General features: G+C 53.0%; 1 protein-coding gene across 5 annotated transcripts in view; it reads left to right on the plus strand.

Annotated features, from left to right (window-relative positions):
* The window catches only part of LFNG (LFNG O-fucosylpeptide 3-beta-N-acetylglucosaminyltransferase), a 98,383-nt gene that overhangs the window by 36,429 nt on the left and 44,176 nt on the right, over window positions 1–17,778 (plus strand). For 2 of the 5 annotated variants that reach the window (XM_021085995.1, XM_021085998.1), the window contains exons 2-3: window positions 4,367–4,467; window positions 14,889–14,950. The exons of 1 other annotated variant lie outside the window; for it this stretch is intronic. The gene's annotated coding sequence lies outside the window, so the exon portion shown is untranslated. Of the gene's footprint in view, window positions 1–2,514; window positions 2,662–4,366; window positions 4,468–14,888; window positions 14,951–17,778 lie in introns of those variants that run through there. 2 more of the 5 variants (XM_021085994.1, XM_021085997.1) reach the window with 2 other exon arrangements.

Here is a 17,778-nt window from a genome sequence, read left to right on the forward strand (position 1 = left end):
ACAGTTGGCCTCTGCATCCCTTGACCTTGACTTCCACCCGTGGCTCGTCTGTCTCCATGGTGGACGGTTCCAGAACTCACCCAGACGCAGGTTCTGGTGGGTCCCCTCCCTTACTTTCTTCTGTGAGGAAGGTCTGTTCTGGGCCCCTCTTGGGGGGCTCCAGAGATTGTGGCTCAGTCTCCCCCGGCCCCTCCTGAGGAGTGGAAGCAGCACAGGCAGTTCTTTCCCGTGTGGCACCAGTGGGATGGGGCTGCGCGCAGGTGGGCTGTGAGAGTCTCGGCTCACGGCGGCCCAGGCCTCCAGCCTCCTCTGAGTACAGCCTTGGCGCTGACCCACTCGTTAAAAGGAGGCACGTCTTCCTGAACTAGTGACTTTGATTCAAGTTTTGCTAAAAAAAATTTTTTTTTTATGAAAAGAAGCACAAGAATAGCATTCAAAGTTATGAGTTCTTTTTTTTCTTTCTTTTCTTTTTTTTTTTTTTTTTTTTTTTTTTTTGGCTTTTTTTAGTGCCACACCTGCAGCATATGGAGATTCCCAGGCTAGGGGTAGAATCAGAGCTGTAGCCACTGGCCTATACCACAGCCACAACAACGCCAGATCTGAGCCACATCTGCAACCTGCACCATGCACGGCAACACCGGATCTCTAACCCACTGAGCGAGGCCAGGGATTGAACCAGCAACCCCATGGTTCCCAGTCGGATTCATTTCTGCTGCGCCATGACAGGAACTCCCCAAACTTACTAGGAGTTCTTAATAAAACACAAATTTGGAAGAAACTGCTCCTTGTAGTGGCCACTGTGTGCTAGTAAGGATAGGATTGGCTACCGTTTATCAAGGTTTACTGGTCACCACGTGCTGTGTCATTGAATTTCCCTACAACCCTTTGGGCCACATGCCAATGTAAAATTTTAGTCTGGTAACCTCCCAAAAACTAAAAAATGAGTAAAATTTTTTTTTCTTTTTGGTCTTTTTGCCTTTTTTTAGGGCCGCACCTGTGGCATATGCAGGTTCCCAGGCTAGGGGTCTAATCGAAGCTGTGTCTGCGACCTACACCACAGCTCACGGCAACGCCAAATCCTTAACCCACGAGCAAGGCCAGGGATCGAACCCGCAACCTCATGGTTCCTAGTTGGATTCCATAACCACTGAGCCGCGACGGGAACTCCATGAAATTAATTTTCACGGTATATTTCACCCAGTATATCCAAAACATTGTCACCTTGGGAATCACATGAAAATTAGTTGTAAGATATTTTACAGTCTGGGTGTTTGTTCTGTTTGAAGACTGACAGGCCAGTGTGTATTTTACACTTAACAGCACGTCCCAGCTCAGACTAGCCCTTTTCACGTGGTCAAATAGCCGCTGGCCACCATCGTGGCCTGTGTACCTTTGAGGGGTGGGTTCCGTATCCATTCCCATTTTATAGAGGAGGAAAGTGAGACCAAGGTCACAGGTGCCCGAGGCCGCTGCCCAGCACCTGCCCCAGGGGCCTGGCTCTGTCCCCACGGGGGGCCTTCCCAGGGGCACTGTTGAGCCCCATTGGTTTGGAGGCCAGAGGCTGAGCCGGCCCTGCAGCCCTGGGAGTGGCCCCCAGCGTATCCCCCGTCCTGGGGAGGGGGCAGGACTCATGCCTCCTCTCCTGCTGACCACGTGTACAAGGAATGTCCTCTCCGGGGAGCTGTCCGGCTCTGCATTGAGGCCAGCAGCCAAGGCGGCCGGGGTCCCAAGAGGGGCTGTGCGGGGCTGGGCTGGCCTGTCCTCGGAGCCTCCCAGCAGGGGGCAGCCTCGGGTCAGGAATCCCGCCTCGGCTGGGGTAGGGCCCTTCCCCAAGCCTGGCTGTGCCCCAGTGCACTGGTCCACGTGCACAGGCACCTCCACCGCCCAGAGCAGCTTTCTGCAGTCGGGGGCCAAACCTTAAGACCACCTGAGATGAGCCAGGGTCCTGAGGGCGTCTGTTTGGCAGAGTCTCTATTAGGGCTGCGGTGGAGGGGCCCTGCACAGACACCAGATAAAATTGCCTGGCCAGTGGTGGCCCCTGGGAGCTCAGAGCCCTGGATGGTGGAGCCAGGAGAGCCCAGGGGGCCCCATCGAGGGTGAGGGCGGGTTGCCAGGGACCCGCTGCGCTCGCATCCCCATCTTCGGGGTGGGTGCTCCTGGGTCCCCCACCCCAGAGCAGAAGCCTGGCAGGAGGTGGCCAAGCCCAGGCTGGCCTGGGGTGGGATTCCCCTCATGAGGCCTGAGTTCACACTCTGCTCATCACTTTTCTCTCTGAGGAAGGCCTCCCTCAGGTCCCGCCCTCCCACGGACATGTCCCCAGGGCCTCCTCTCTTCTGGGGGTGACCCAGAGTCAGACCTGTGCCCATACGCCTGATGCTGCTGCAGGACTCAGCCCCACCCGCCCCGAGTTGGGGACACAGCCCCACCCTCCAGCACGCACTTGTTAGCGGGCCCCAAGAGAAAAGTCTCTTTGTGTCTTCTGTCCATCTTCTCAGGGTTCTTTTTCTTTTTCCATTGCATATGGAAGTGTCCGGGCCAGGGACTGAATCCAGGCCACAGCTATGACCTACCCCACAGCTGCAGCAACACTGGATGCTTAACCCACGGTGCCACGGCGAGAACTCCCTCGAGGATTTTTTAATGTAGACGGGCAGACTCTAGGTAGGAGTCCCTTGTCTGCTGTGTGCGTTGTAAATATTTGCTCCCACCCTGCAGTTTGTCATTTTGTCCTTTAAGTGGGTTTTCTACGGAGCAGGAGGTTTTTTTATTTTGATGAGTTTCAGCTTGTTGATTTTTCTTTTACAGACCATGATTTTGGTGTCAGTTCTAAGAACTCTTCGCCAAGCCTGGGTCCTAAAGAGTTTCTCTGATTCTATCATATAAAAGTTTGGCTTTTTTTTTTTTCTTTTTTTTTAGGGCTGTACCCACAGCATATGGAGGTTCCCGGGCTATGGGTCGAGTCGGAGCTGCAGCTGCTGGCCTACACCACAGCCACAGCAACTTGGGATCTGAGCGGTGTCTGCAACCTACACCACAGCCGACGGCAATGCAGGATCCTTAACCCACTGCGCAAGGCCAGGGATCGAACCCATGTTCTCATGGATACTAGTCGGGTTTATTTCCACTGAGCCACCATGGGAACTGCTAAACGTATTGTATTTTACATTTAAATCCATGATTAATTTTGAGCTGAATTTTAAAAATAAAATGCAATGTTTAGATTGAAGTTTACTTTTTTGCCTGTGGATATTCAGTCATTCCAAGGCTGTTTACTGAAAAGGCAATAATTGGAGTTCCCAGTGTGGCACAGCAGAAACGAACCTGACTGGTAACCATGAGGAAACGGGTTCAATTCCTGCCCTCTATCAGTGGGTTAAGGATCTGGCGTTGCTGTGAGCTATAGTGTAGGTCACAGACGCAGCTCAGATCCTACGTTGCTGTGGCTGTGATGTAGGCTGGCAGCTGGAACTCTGATTACACCCCTACCCTGGGAACTTCCATATGCCACGGGTGTGGGCATAAAAAAAAATCAGCTGGCTGTGCTTATGCAGGGCGTTTTCTAAGATCTCTGTTCCGTTCCGTTGATCTGTGTCTATCCACCCCCCATGCCGCACAGCATGGATTGTTGTCACTATTTAATACGGCTTGAAATCGAGTAGAGTAATTCTTCTTACTTTATTCTTCCAAATCATTTGAACTATTGGAGTTCCTTTGTCTTTGCATATAAGTTTTAGCATAATCTTGTCTATTCTACAAAAACATTGCTGGGATTTTTTACGGGAAGTGCACTAAATCCGTATGTCACGTGGGGAGAAATGCCATCATTCTATGTTTGGCTTTATAATCCAACATCAAGGTGTGTCTCTCCGTAATTTAAATCTTTTTTTTTTTTCTTTTTTTGTTTTTATAGGGCTGCACCCACGGCACATGGAGGTTCCCAGGCCAGGGATCGAATCAGAGCTGAGCCACCGGCTTACCCCACAGCCACAGCCACGCCAGATCTGAGACGCATCTGCAACCTACACCACAGCTCACGGCAACGCCGGATCCTTAACCTGTGGATCGAGGCCAGGGATCAAACCTGTGTCCTCAGGGATACCAGTCGGGTTCATTACCGCTGAGCCACAGCAGGAACTCCCAAATGTTTGTTTCTTTAAAAACAGCTTTGTTGACGAGGTGAAATTAACACCGCATAGCATTTACCCTTCGGGAGGGATTTCTAGTAAACTTACAGGGTTGTGCAACCGTCACCACAATCCAATATGAGTACATCTCCATCGTGCCCCGAGTTCCCTCAAGCCCATTAGCCGATCCCTGCTTCCGCCGGAGCCCCAGGAAACCGCTGACCTGCTTTCTGTTTCTACAGATCTGCTTTTTCTGGACCTTCACAAAGACGAACCACGCCGTCTGTCGTCCGTGGCGGCTTCACTCGGCATCATGTTTTTGAGGCTCATTCAGTCGACGCAGGTATCAGCGCCTCATTCTTGTATTGCTGACCCGAGGTTCCTTGTCTGCACGGCCCCCAGTTTAGCCGTTCCCCAGCTGATGGTCATTTAGATTGTTTCCGGTTGGGGTCTCTTACGGAGACCCCGCTCTGAGCATTCCCACACCTCTGCGGGTCCCCATATGTTCTCATTTCTCTGGGGTAGATTCCTGAGAGGGGAAATGCTGGGTCATACGGAAGTTTATGCTTAACTTTTCAAAGAAACTGCTGGCCCGTTTTACAAGTGACTGCCCCATTTTGCATTGTCAGCAGAGATGCATGAAGGTGCCACCTGCCCCACATCCTCAGCCACACTGGTTATTGTCTTTCTGATTCTAGCCATCCTAGGAGGTACGAAGTGGCATCTCACTGTGGCTTTAATTTGCATTTCCCTAATGACTAATGAGGTTGAGCCTTCTTTTAGGTACTGTTGTCATTTCATGTATCTTCTTTCATAAGCTATTCAGGTCTTTTGCCCATTTTTAACATGAGGTGTGTTCTCACTGAACCGTGTTTGTTATATATTCTGGATGCTAGTCCCTTATTAGATACTTGCTCTGCAGATATTTTTCTCCCCTGTCTCTCGCTTGTTTTCTCATTTTCTTTTTTTTTCTTTTTGGCTGCACCCACGGCATTTGGAAATCCCCCAGCCAGAATGGAGCCCTTGCCACGAAAGTGACCTGAGCTACAGCAGTGACCATGCCAGATCCTTATCCTGCTGTGCCACCAGGAAACTCCTCATTTTTTTTTTCCCCATTGGTTGTTTTAGGGCTGCACCTGTGGCATATGGAGATTCCCACACTAGGGGTTGAATCAGAGCTGTAGCTGCTGGCCTAGGCCATAACCACAGCAACACCAGATCCGAGCCACATCTTCGACCTACACCACAGCTCACAGCAACACCGGATTCTTAACCCACTGAGCGAGGCCAGGGATCAAACCTGCATCCCCATGCATGCTAGTCAGGTTCATTTCTGCTGAGCCCCAACGAGAACTCCAGGGAACTCCTCATTCTCTTAACAGTGACTTTTGAAGAGAAGTTTTTTTTTTTTACGATGAAGTCCAATTTCTCAATTTTTCTATATAGATTGTGCTTTTGGTGTCATGCCTAACCCAGATCACAGAGGTTTTTTCACCTGTGTTTTCTTATAGAAGTTGTATAGTTTTAGTTGTTACAGGGAGTTCTCTGCTGCATTTTGAGTTGCTTTTTGTATATGGTGTGAGGTTTTATTGTTTGTTTGTTTGTGGAAGTCCAGTTGTCCCAGTACCGTTTGTTGAAAAGACTATCGTTCTGCCATTGAATTGTCTTTGTATTTTCATTGAAAATATTCGACCAGAGTCCCCATTTGTGCCTCCGCGGGTTAAGAACCGAATAGTATCCATGAAGACGCCGGTTTGATCCCTGGCCTTGCTCATGGGTTAAGAATCTTGGCATGGCCGCAAGCTGTGGCGTAGGTCACAGATGTGGCTCGGATCCAGTGTTGCCATGGCTGTGGCATAGGGCGGCAGCTGCAGCTTCAATTCAGCCCCTAGCCTGGGAACTTCCATATGCTGCAGGTGTGGCCCTAAAAAGAAAAAAAGAAAGACAGATGGAAGGAAGGAAGGGAGGGAGGGAGGGAGGGAGGGAAGGAAGGAAATCATTTGACAGTAAACTCAGTGCTGGTTTCTGGGTTCCTAATTCTGCTCCATTGGTCTTTATTCCCAGACGCCGCTGTCTTGATCACTGTGGCTTTACAGTAAGTTTTGTGGGTCAGTAGGTCTTCCAACTGTCCCTTTCAAACTTGTTTTGGCGATTCTAGATTCTAGGTCCTTTTTGAATTTCCGGATAAATTGGGGCCAGCTTGTCAATTCCTACCCAAAGAACCAACCGGGAGTTTCACAGAGATTAGACTGAATGTGTAGGTCAGTTTGGGTAGAACTGAAAGAGGACCGTCTCCATGTACTTAAATCTTTGTCTCCACGGTGTTTGGTCATTTTATTGATACAAGTCTTGCCCTTGTTTTGTTACAGATATTCTTCAGCATTTTGTTATTCTTTTTGCTTTGGTGAATGGAATTGGTTTCTTAATTTCAATTTCAGAATGTTTATTGCAGTTGCTTTTTGAATACTGATCTTAAATCCTGCTCCCTTGCTAAACTCATTTATTAGTGCTAATAGCTTTGGGGGAAATTCCGTAGGATTTTGTGCACACAGGACTGTCCTGTGTGAATAACAATAGTTTAACTTCTTCCTTTGCAATCTGGATGCTTCTCATTTATTTCCTTTGCTTTATCTCATTTGATGTGCGCTTCTTCCCCCGGCTGGAGCCTTCGGTGTCATGCTGAGTGACAGTGGCAAGAGCCGATACCCTTCTTTTGTTCTCGATGTTGAGGGGAAAACGCAGTCTTTCATCCTGAGTGGGACAGTAGCTGTAGGTGCCTTTATCAGCTTGAGGAAATTCCCTTCTGTTTCTAGTTTGTTGTGAATTTTTATCACGAACGGGTGTTAGACTCCGTCAAGTGCTCTTCCTGAATCTGAGTTTATGTCTTTCATTCTGTTAATGGGATATATTACATGCATTGTTTCGTGCATGTTGAACCAACTTTGCATTCCTGGAATAAATCCCTCTTGGTCGTGGTGTATGTATGGTCCTTTTTACCTGGCGCTGTATTCAGTTTGCAATATTCTTTGTAGGATTTTTATATCCATGTTCACAAGGCTCTTGGTCCGTGGTTTTCTTGAGACATCTTTGGCTTTGGTATAAGATAATGCTTTCCTCATAGAATGAGTTGGGGAAATGTTTCCTTCTTTACATTGTGAAAGATTTCGTGCTATGTCTTTAAAGAGTTGGTAGAATTTATCAGTAAGACTATCTGGGGTGGACTTTTTATATGTGGGAAGATTTTATGTTACTGACTGAAGTTCCTAGCTAAAAGTCTTTTCCAATTTTCACTTGCTTCTTAAGTCAGTTTAAAATTTGGAGTCTTTATGGGAATTTGTCTGTTTTATCTGTTTATTTTGTTAACATAGAATTGTTCATAATATTCGCTTATGAGCCTGTATTTCTGTAGAGTTGTGACAGCCCCTCTTTCGTTCCTGAATTTGATCATTTATACCTTCTCTCCTTTTTTTTTTTTGTTTTGTTTTGTTTTGTTTTTTTGAATTGATGTTTTCAAAGAACCAATCTTTGGTTTCACTGATTTTCTCCCGTGTGTTTCTGCTTTCTGTCACTGATTTCTGTGTTAATCGTCATTATTTCCTGTCTTATGTCTGCTCTGGGTGTAATTGACTCTTCTCTTGGTAACTTTTATGGTGGAAACTGATGTTACTGATTGGCGACTTTCCTGATCTAGGTGTTCAGAGCTGTCATTTCCTGCTAAGCACTGCGTTAGTGGCAGTGCTTGATTTGCGGCGTTTTCATTTTCATTTGGCTCAAAATAGTCTCTATTTTCCCATGCAATTTCTCCTTTGACTCATATTTTCTTGCAATATGTTCTTTAAGTTCCAAATATCTGTGGGTTTCCCAGATTGTTTTCTGTCGCTGGTTTCTAATTTAATTCCTCTGGGGCTGGAGAGCAGGCTCTGTGTGATTTCAGTCCTCTTAAGAGTATTGAGACCTGATCTGCCCTCTGTTCTGAGACCTTTCCAGGTAGGCTCGGGAGGAATGTTTTTGCCTTTGCTGGGCGGGGCGTCTCTACCTGTCAGGTCAGGCTGGTTGCAGCGTTGTTCAGATTTTCTCTGCCCTGGCTTACGTTCCAACGAGCTGTTTTCTCATCATCAAGTGTAGGGTATAGAAATCTCCAACCGCATTGTTTAATCTTTTCAATTATGCTGGCTTTTGCTTCATGTATTTTGAGACTCTTAGGCTAGAGATGTGTGCATTTCTAACTGCTGTGTCATTAGAAACGTCCTCCTTGTCCTAGGAATATGACTCTCCTTAGTGTCTATTTGGTCTGATATCAATATAGCCACCCCGGCTGTCTTACGGCTGGCTGTTCGCACATGTATCTTTTTCTGTGCATTTACTTGCATCGATTTGTGTCTTTGAATCCAAGGTTTAGCTCATGTAGAATTGGATCCTGAATTAAAAGATCCTGAATTAAAAAAAAAGGGGGAGTTCCCGTCGTGGCTCAGTGGTTAACGAATCTGACTAGGAACCATGAAGTTGTGGGTTCAATCCCTGGCCTTGCTCAGTGGGATAAAGATCCAGCATTGCTGTGGTGTAGGCCAGCAGCTACAGCTCCGATTTAACCCCTAGCCTGGGAACCTCCATGTGCCTCGGGTGCGGCCCTAGAAAAAGACCAAAAAAAAAAAAAAAAAAAAATTAATATAGTCTGAAAAGCTCTGTCCTTTGATTGGGGTGTTTAGACCCAACCTCACATTTAATGTAATTAAAGACATAATTAGTATCTATCAATCTAATTCTCTGATGCTCCAACACCAGCTGCTTATGTTCCAGCTTTATCACTTATGGAATTCCATTCAATTCTGATGAGAACTACCTGGTGTCAGCACAGACCCTGCAGGTAAAGGGCCCCAGCCCACAAGGCTGCCCCCACTTGAGATGCCAGTTGCAAGTCCCGGGTCCCCAGGCTCCTCATGCTTCTGTCTGACTTGGCTGCACACGCAGAGGCTCCCACAACCCCGTCTCAGGTTCAGAAGCTCAGTGGAATGACTCAACGGAACTCACCTAGGATTACAGGTCTGCTGCGGAGGGTGCACCCCAGGAACAGCCCAATGGAAGAGATGCACAGGGCAGAGTATGGAAGGGGGCACGTGCCGAGCTTCCTACCTGCTCTGGGTGTGGAAGAGAAGGGTGTGCAGAGCTTCCTACCTGCTCTGGCTGCGCCCCCCTCCGTCCATCCATATGTTCACAACCTGAAAGCCCTCAAGCCCTGTCGTTTAGGGGTTTAGGTGGGGTCCCATGACATAGGAATGTGGATTACATCGTTGGCCATTCCTGAGTGAACTCAATATGTGCCCCCCCCACCCCCCAAGGGTGGAGGGAGGTGGCCACAAGTCCCAGCCCTCTAGTCCCTGGGGGAGCTGGTTCCTGGGGCACCCAGCCTTCATCCTGGAGCTGTCTGGGGCACTGGCCCAGCCAGAGTTAGCTCATTCGCATAAACTCAGGTTTGGCCCAGAGCGCTTATTATGAACCACCAAAGGCAGTCCTCGCACGCGGGATTCCAAGGGTTTGAGGAGCTTGAGGAGCGCAGAGTCCGGGCCAGGGACGCAGGGACCCGGGACGCAGACACTTTCTTGTTCTTCTCCACTTAGGTTCTCGTTTTTGACTTTGCTGTGTATTTTCTGTCCGTCTCCTTTTTCCTTCCTTGTCTCTTCTCTTGCTAACTCCTTTCATGTACTTGGGCAAATATTCATTTAGTGTATCATTTAAATTTCTCTGTGGATTTTTTTTTTTTTGGGCTTTTCAGGGCCACACCCACAGCATAGGTTCCAGACTAGGGGTCGATTCAGAGCTGTATCTGTCGGCCGACACCACAGCCGCAGCCACAGGGGATCCGAGCTGCATCTATGACCTACACCACAGCTCACAGCAAGGCCAGATCCTTAACCCACTGAGTGAGGCCAAGGGTCGAACCTGCGTCCTCATGGATGCCAGTCAGATTCATTTCTACTGAGCCGCCACAGGAACGCCTCTGCTGATTTTTTAAACTATATCTTTAGTTCTTTTATTAGTGTTTGCTCTGAAGATTATGTATGCATCTTATTAGCATCTCCTTCTGATTAATCCTGCCTTAATTCCGTTAAACGTAACTCCATCTCACGCCACTCTTTTGTGCTGTTATTGTCGTGTATGTTACACCTACGTATGTCCTAAATGCAATGACACAATTGTTTGTTATATGATACGTGTGCATATATAGCGTTATACTTGGGTAGTTGTGCAGTCACATGTTGTAAAGAAGTTAAGAAATGGTGATATATTTACGTGGTTTTGTACCTCAAGACGCAATCACCCTCCCAGGCTTCTCACGTCTGTAGACTGGAGTCACCATCCTTTGTCCTTTCTTCTCACCCCGAAGGACCTCTTTTAGAGTTTATTGTAGGACAAAGTCTGCCAGCACCATTCTCCCTTAGACCTACTATTAGACCTGCTAAACCTGGAAATGTTTTTATAGCATGTGCCTTTTTTTTTTTTTTTGTCATGTGTGTGTGTTTTTTTAAATTTTTTTATTACTCAGTGAATTTATTAGGCAGCATGTTCATTTTGGATGGTTTTGCGGATGTAGACTCCTGGGTCGACTTCTTTCCCTTTGACCAGTTTGAACATATCCTTCCCTGGCTTCCCTTCTTTCTCGTCTTTTCTTTTCTTTTTTTTTTTGGCTTTTTAGGGCCACACCTGCGGCATATGGAGGTTCCCAGGCTAGGGGTCCAATCAGAGCTGTAGCCGCCGGCCTACCCCACAGCCACAGCAACGTGGGATCCAAGCCACATCTGCACCCACACCACAGCTCCTGGCAACACCAGATCCTTAACCCACGAAGCGAGGCCAGGGATCGAACCCGCATCCTCATGGATGCTCGTCGGGTTCGTTCCCTGCTGAGCCACGATGGGAACTCCCCCTTGTTTCTGATAAGCGAGCCATCGTCGCACTGTCCCTGTGTATGTACGAGTTGTTTTTCCCTTGCGCTTTCGTAATTGTATCTTCGTGTTTGATTTGAACCTTGTGGTGGCCACAGGATGGTGGGTAAAACCACAGACTCATCCTTGCGCCCTTCCTTCTGGGCCCAGGGCCCAGGGCCCAGCAGACAACACTGAACAGGGCTGGTCCAGGGGACCAAGGGGGGTCCAGCCAGACCTTCCAGCGCCTGCAGCCTCTGAGATGCGCTCTTCTGCACGCCAAGGCCCCACAGCATGGCGGAGGGACAAGTTTCCAAAGAGAAGCTGGTGTGTGTGGAAAGGGGCAGGCGACAGCGTCCCTCCCGGCCGCACGGGGAGGAGTTAAGGAAGGCGACAACTTCTAGGGAGGATTCTTGCCAGGGATAGAATTGGCAGACGGGCCTCAGGCCGAGTGGTCAGTGGGAGCAAAGGCTCGGAGGTGCCAGGGCGTTCGAGCATCATGGGGTCCTGTCTGCCTGGGAACGGGAGTTGGTGAGGCCCCCGGTGTTAGCTTGGGCGTGTTCGTGATCTTAGCAAGGCTGTCATTGTGCTGCTGCTCCCTTGCAAATGTGGGGCGTCTGCTCATCGCCTGTTGCCTCGTCCCAAGGCTGGCCCCGACGCCCCAGCGCGCTTCTCCAGGCCTCAGCCTCCCGCCCACCAAAGCCCGGGCCCCACGCTCGCTGCCGTCCCGCTGCTGAGGGGCTGGAGCGTGGGAAAGCACTCGCCCTTGTGCCAGCCCTGGCTCCTGCATGCTCGCCACACTCTGCCGCCCAAACAATGCCATCCTCTGAGCAGAGCCATGGGTGGGCCGTAACCATGGCGAGGGCCTTGCCAGGCAGCAGAGCCAACTGCCCGTCCGGGGTCATCCGGGCCCGCGGCCCTGGTTACCGCTTTGTCCCGCAGGCTGGAACTGGTCCCGGGCTAGCAGGCTCTGAATGGCTGGCTGTCCGGGAGGGCAGTGCTTCCTGCAAAGGAACGAAGCTCTTGGCTGGAAAGGTGAGGTGGCAGAGTCCTCTCTGGGGTCCTGAAACCGCAGCCAGCTTCAGGTCGGAGCACAGCCGGGTCACTGTCCTGCTGGTGGTGCCTGCTTGCAGGGCCACAGGAACACCCCACCCCACCCCGCCAACAAGGCACAGGGCCTGGTGCTCCCGGAAGGAAGCTGCCCCCTTCTCCAAATTCTGGGATGTTCCAGGCAGCTGGCCAGGGTACGTGGGGCCCCTCCGGCCTTCCGCCAGGCTCCTTACAGCCACTGGCTCTGCCCGCTTCCCACTCCCTGCCTGTCCCAGTGGCTCCCCTCAGACTCGCAGGCCCTGAGCATGGGCGTGAGGCCTCCGCCAGGGTCCAGGGAGACCAACTCCTCCCTCTCTGTGAGGGTCCGAGTCCCCCCAAAATCATCTTTCCAGAACCCACCATTGCAAGCGCAAAACCTCATTTTTTAAAATATGAAGAGAAAAGCCACAAAAATGGCACTGAACCGATAGATGTTTTTCCAACCATACCCACTCAAATTTCTAGAAGACTCGAATCAGATTGCCTTGGGTCTGCCAGCGGCATGCTGTGTGACCTCAGGTAGATGTCTTCCCCTCTCTGTGTCTGAGACGCCTCATCTGTAAAAATCAACAACGGGACCAACCTCACAGGGCTCCTGTGTAGACAAATGAGGTCACCTCTAAGAGTTCAGAAAGGACACCTGAGCCCCTGAGAGCCTGGCCCCATGTCCCAAGCCTCCAGTGTTCTCATATTTTTCACACGTGACCCCCTTCTCAGCCACATACACTGCCCACCTCGACCCCCCACCACCCCGTGCCACAGCTGGGCTTCCTTTAACCCCTGAAGTCCTCACTGGGACATCAAGTTCGGAGGGACAGTGAAAGGAGAGGGAAATGGGTGTGGGGTTGGGGGTGGCCCAGACTCCGGGGGAGGGCTGCCCCTCCCCCAGGGAACAGGACTGACCTGTCAGAGATGCTACCCCTCCCCCAAGCTGGGAAGGGGACCCTGCCCCCCTGGAGGGGCCTCAGAGGAGGCGGGCGCCAGGGAGGCTGGCAGAGGTGGTGTCTCTCTCCCGCCCAGTTTATCGGCTCCCAGCAGGTCTCTCCTCTTCTTGGGGCACCTTGGCCCACCTGGGCGGGTGTTCTGGGCCATCCCGCCCCTCCCTGCCCTGCTGGCCGGCTAGGGAGGTCTGGGGAGGGGACTTTTCCCCTGTCTGTCCTCCCTTCCCGTGGGGACCAAAGACATGGCCAGGAGGTGGGGGCTGCAGCACAGAGAGGTCAGCAAGACCCCATCCGCAGAACAGAGGCCCTGCCCCCAGCAACAACCAAGGCCATAGCTCGGAGAGGACACTGAGCCCACTTGTCTGTGGGACCCCGCCCCTCCACGGGCCTCCCTGGCCTGGGCAAGTCATGCCCCAGGACCCGCCAGGCTGCCCGCCAGAGTGGACGGCCCCAGTCAGGCACCTGCACCAGCACTACATCCGCCTCCCGGAGGAGAACCGGGGGCCGGGGAGACCCAGGGCTGGGGGCTCGATGCCAGCTTGATGAGCCCACCCCACCCCCATCCCAACCAGTTGGCAGATGCCCATGGGGTGCCCTGCAGGGAAGGGCGGCCGCTCACAGGATGGGCTGGGGGTTTTGCCTTGGCTGGAGCGGAGGGCCCCCTGGTGCTGAAAAGACAGCTCCAGCCCGCAGGATAGGAAGGGGTGCTCACGGGAGGGATGCACCCCCTACTCATGGCCACATGCGTGGTGACTCAGGGGGTCCAGGGCTCCAGCCCAGGTGGGAAGGGCAGCTGGGACAAGCGACCGGTCAGACCACGGCCCCTGGCTATTGTTGATGGACGCCCTGCTCCCCCTCCCCCTTCTGCCCTAAGCAGACAGGAACCGCACTGGGGATGTCACTGGAGCCCCCTGAGCAAACTGCCCTGGTGGCCCCTAGTACCGGGTCAGGCCGAGACCTAGGCACAGTTGGAGCTCGGTGTAGCCTTCCTGCAGCCCCTGCGCTCACAGTGGCCGTAAAGGAGCCATGGCAGCCCTACCCAACCGGAAGCAGGAATCAGCTGAGCGGAGGCACAGGAATCCTGGCTGGGGCGCAGTGGGGGACCCTCAGCTGTGCCGGGTCAGGCTGGCGACGTCCAGGGGGCCTGGCAGGCAGCAGATGTGGCCCGAACCTGTGCCCCTCGGTGGGGAGGGGCAGGGGCGTGCGTCGACCGCATCCTATTGCACTAGCCAAGTGCCGCGGGCTCCTTGCAGCCACCCCCGTGCCTGGAGCTGGAAACTGAGGCTCGGAAGTCGTCATCTGCTCAAGGCCTTGTTCAGCCCAGGGCCAGGGCCTGGGTTCGGCAGGAGAGCTGACCGGGAGGGCCTGGCCGCACCTGATCTCTGTCTCAGCCTCTGGCCTCAGACCCAGTGTGTCATTCTGCGTCTCAAGCCCAGGAGTGCACACCCTCTCGCTTCCCCGCAGGAAGCAGGTTTCTGCAACTGCAGTTGGGGTTGAGGAACCCCATGTCTGGCGCCCTCTGCTGGCCAGTCTGTTCATCCTCTGGTCGAGAGGCTTTAGGAAGGCCATGGAATTGGGGCTGTGTGGGGTGGGGTGGGGACAGGAAGGCAGCTCCCCTGTGGGGTGACCGATAACCTAACCCTGTCCCAGTGGGACAGGACAGGACAGGACTAGAGTGGACTTTAGAGCAGAGGTCTTGAACCAGTCCCCCCGGGGCTGCTTGGAGGTTGATACCCCGTTAAGTGTCCATCGTGGCCAGTCTTTCAAAACAGAGCTTACTGGACCGCATCTTAACTTCAGGTTTTTTTAATCAGGGTATCTGCCGACTCTGACCACATCTTCCTGCGCCTGGTTGGAAGGAGCTGAGCGTGATGGGGTGAGTCCTGGCCTCATTCAGTCCTGTGGCCCCGAGGGCATTTGAGCTTTCTCCTTGACCATCAGGCAGTGGTGGTGGCAGCCTGTGGACTTAACGCTCTGAGGGCCAAGCCTCTTGCGAGGGCAGCTGCATCTCCTCAGACAGGGCTTGCCTGGTGGATCTGCCTTCACGCGTATACCAGACCCGACCAGACTTGGGGGGCCCTCGCAGAGATTCGGTGCAGCCGATCAGGAGTAGGGGGGCTTCCAGGCTCCACTCTTCCAGCTCCTTTAGCTGGAGAGCAGCACCGGCTGCGTCAAGGGACTCGTGGGCTCCTTCCAAGGGCGTCTGCCATGGCACGCGGGAGGGTGGGGGGTGGGAATGCGTGGGGGCAGGAGCAGAACTAGCTCCCAGCCAGCAGGAAAATGGGCTACGATGGTAGATAGTGAGCTTCCCATCCCTGGAAGAGCTCAAGAGGGTCTGGTCCCAGTCATTTAACCGATACGCATGGTGCCTCTGGTGTGCCAGGCTGTGTACCAGGCATGAGAAGTCCCTGGTGAGCACACAGGCCGGCCGGCCCTTGTCTAGGGGCTGACCTTCCAGTGGGGCAAAGAGAGCTGGCAACCTGTGAGCAGGTAAACCTCTGACCCATAATTTGCTGCCTGGGAACACATGCAGCAGTGATGGAGGATAAACTCAGCCAGGGAGGCTAGAGGTCCCCCGAGGAGGCAGCAGCTGACCAATGAGAGGAGCCGTCCAGGCTGAGCGCTGGGGAAGAGTGTGCAGGGAGGTGCAAAGGCCCTGGGGCAGAGATGGCTCAGTGTGCCCCAGGACTGGAAGGAGCTGGACACGCCAGGGGAGAGGTGAAGCTGGAGGTGCAAGGTTCGGGAGCCAAGGGGAGGGGTTGGCTTTGGGCTCATCTCCCCAGGGCAGGAACCACTTTAAATGGGACAGGAGGTGGCAGTGGAGGCTTCTATGATTCTCCAGCTGCCATCGGGAGGGGGCGTCTCTAGCTCGTTCAAAGCTCTGAGTGGTTTTCTCCCAATCAATCATTCATTCATTCACTTATTCATTCAGCAAACATTTCCAGAGCTAGAGGGGCTCTGGATCATCTGGGGTGGGGCTGCTGTAAGACCTGGTCCTGGGCCTCTGGAAGAGGCATTGTGATGAGGGCGGCAGATAGAGACAAGCCCAGCGCGTAGGAGCCCGTCCCAGGGTCAGGCAGGGCTTCCCAGAGGAGGTGTCATCTGAGCTGAGGGAACCCCTGGCAGTTCTGGCCACAGGACTGCAGTGCTGGGCTGAGCCACAGTTACAGAGGGCACCCCACTTAGTGCCCAGAACAATGGGGGTCACGGAAGGGTTAACACAAGGCATGCAGCTCCTGCAGCAGGACCCTCTGAGACTCTAGCTCCTTGCACCCACTTCATAGCTGAGGAGACTGAGGCTCAGGAATGCATTGGTTCTGGGGCCCCTGAGATCTGATTTGCCCCACAGAGGGCTGGTTCGAAGCTGACTCGGCTCAGGCCAGTGGTAAGGGATGGTGTGTGTGTGTGTGTGTATGTGTGTGTGCGCGCGCGTGTGTGCATCTCTGTGTGTGTGTGCACCTGTGTGTGAGAAGTCCGTCAGATCTGGATTTTTTGGGCTCCACCCCTTATCTGCTGAGCAACCCTAGGCAAGTCACTTAACCTCTCTGAGCCCCTTTCGCATCTGGCTAAGTTCTTAGGAGTTGGTCTAGACCTAGCCCTTGGGCAGAGCCCAACAAAGTTGAGAGTCAGCGTGTCTGACTGAGCCCAGGCAGTTCCCAGGCTCAGCAGCACCTGCTCCAGACGGAGTTAAACCAAACCTGGCGTATTCTGTGTTCCCCCGCCCCTACTCCCAGCTCGCGTTGCTACCGGGGAGCCAGTTTCAACCCCAGGAGGGGAGCCCTTTGTCTCCAGGGAGGCCAGGCCCAGAGAAAGTGAGCAGCCTGCTCAGGTCCTGAGCAGGGAGGCCCCGTCAGTGGGCTTGGGGTCCCTAGAAAAGCAGGAGCAGCCTGGCCTGATCACAGCCCCAGGCCCCTTTCCTGCCCCCACCCCAGTGCTGTCCAGGGCCTGGCTGGCTGCATGTCCACTAGCCCACCGGTCCCCGGCCCCTCCTGGCTGATATAAAAGGCCAGGCCTCTTGCAGGAGGGGGCGGGAAGGGGCTCTTGGGCCAGCTGGGCAGGGAAGTGAGCGGAGACAGGAAGGAAGCCGCACTGCTGGAGTCTGGGGCCACCATTGTCTCACCTGGGGGTGGGGGCGCCATCGTCTCCCCTCTGTCCTTCTCAGCTGCCTCTCCGCCACCCGGGATGGCTTCTCAGCTCTGGAGGGCAGGGGGTCGCTGGGCCCTCCCCTCTCCAGGCCCCACCCTGCTGCTGGCTTCTTCCCCCACCCAGCCTCAGTTTCCCCCTCTGCAGAACCTTAGAGGGCAGATCTGTGTCCTCCCCGGAATTCCTGCAGGTGACATCGTGACGAGTGCCAGCCATCTCTCTAGTGCTTCTCCTAAGTCAGCTCACTGGAGCCACATGGTTCCCCATGCGCTGAGGGCTCTCCTTGTCCCCAGGTGTTCAGGGACTTGCTCAGGGTTGCAAAGGGAGCAGAGCTGGCCCTCAGGCCCAGGCAGCTGGTTCTACAGCAGCCCCTCGCCTGTGCTATAGCTGACCTGCTCCTTTTCTCTGAATGACTCACTCGTAAAGGTTAAGTACCTATGAGGCTTCATCCTAAACTCTGGCACTGCCAGTTTAATTAAGATAGAGAGAGAGATGGAGTTCCCGTGTCGTCTCAGCAGTAGCAAACCCAACTAGTGTCCATGAGGACACAGGTTCCATCCC

Source organism: Sus scrofa, chromosome 3 (assembly GCF_000003025.6).
Source record: "Sus scrofa isolate TJ Tabasco breed Duroc chromosome 3, Sscrofa11.1, whole genome shotgun sequence".
Lineage (NCBI taxonomy): Eukaryota > Metazoa > Chordata > Mammalia > Artiodactyla > Suidae > Sus > Sus scrofa.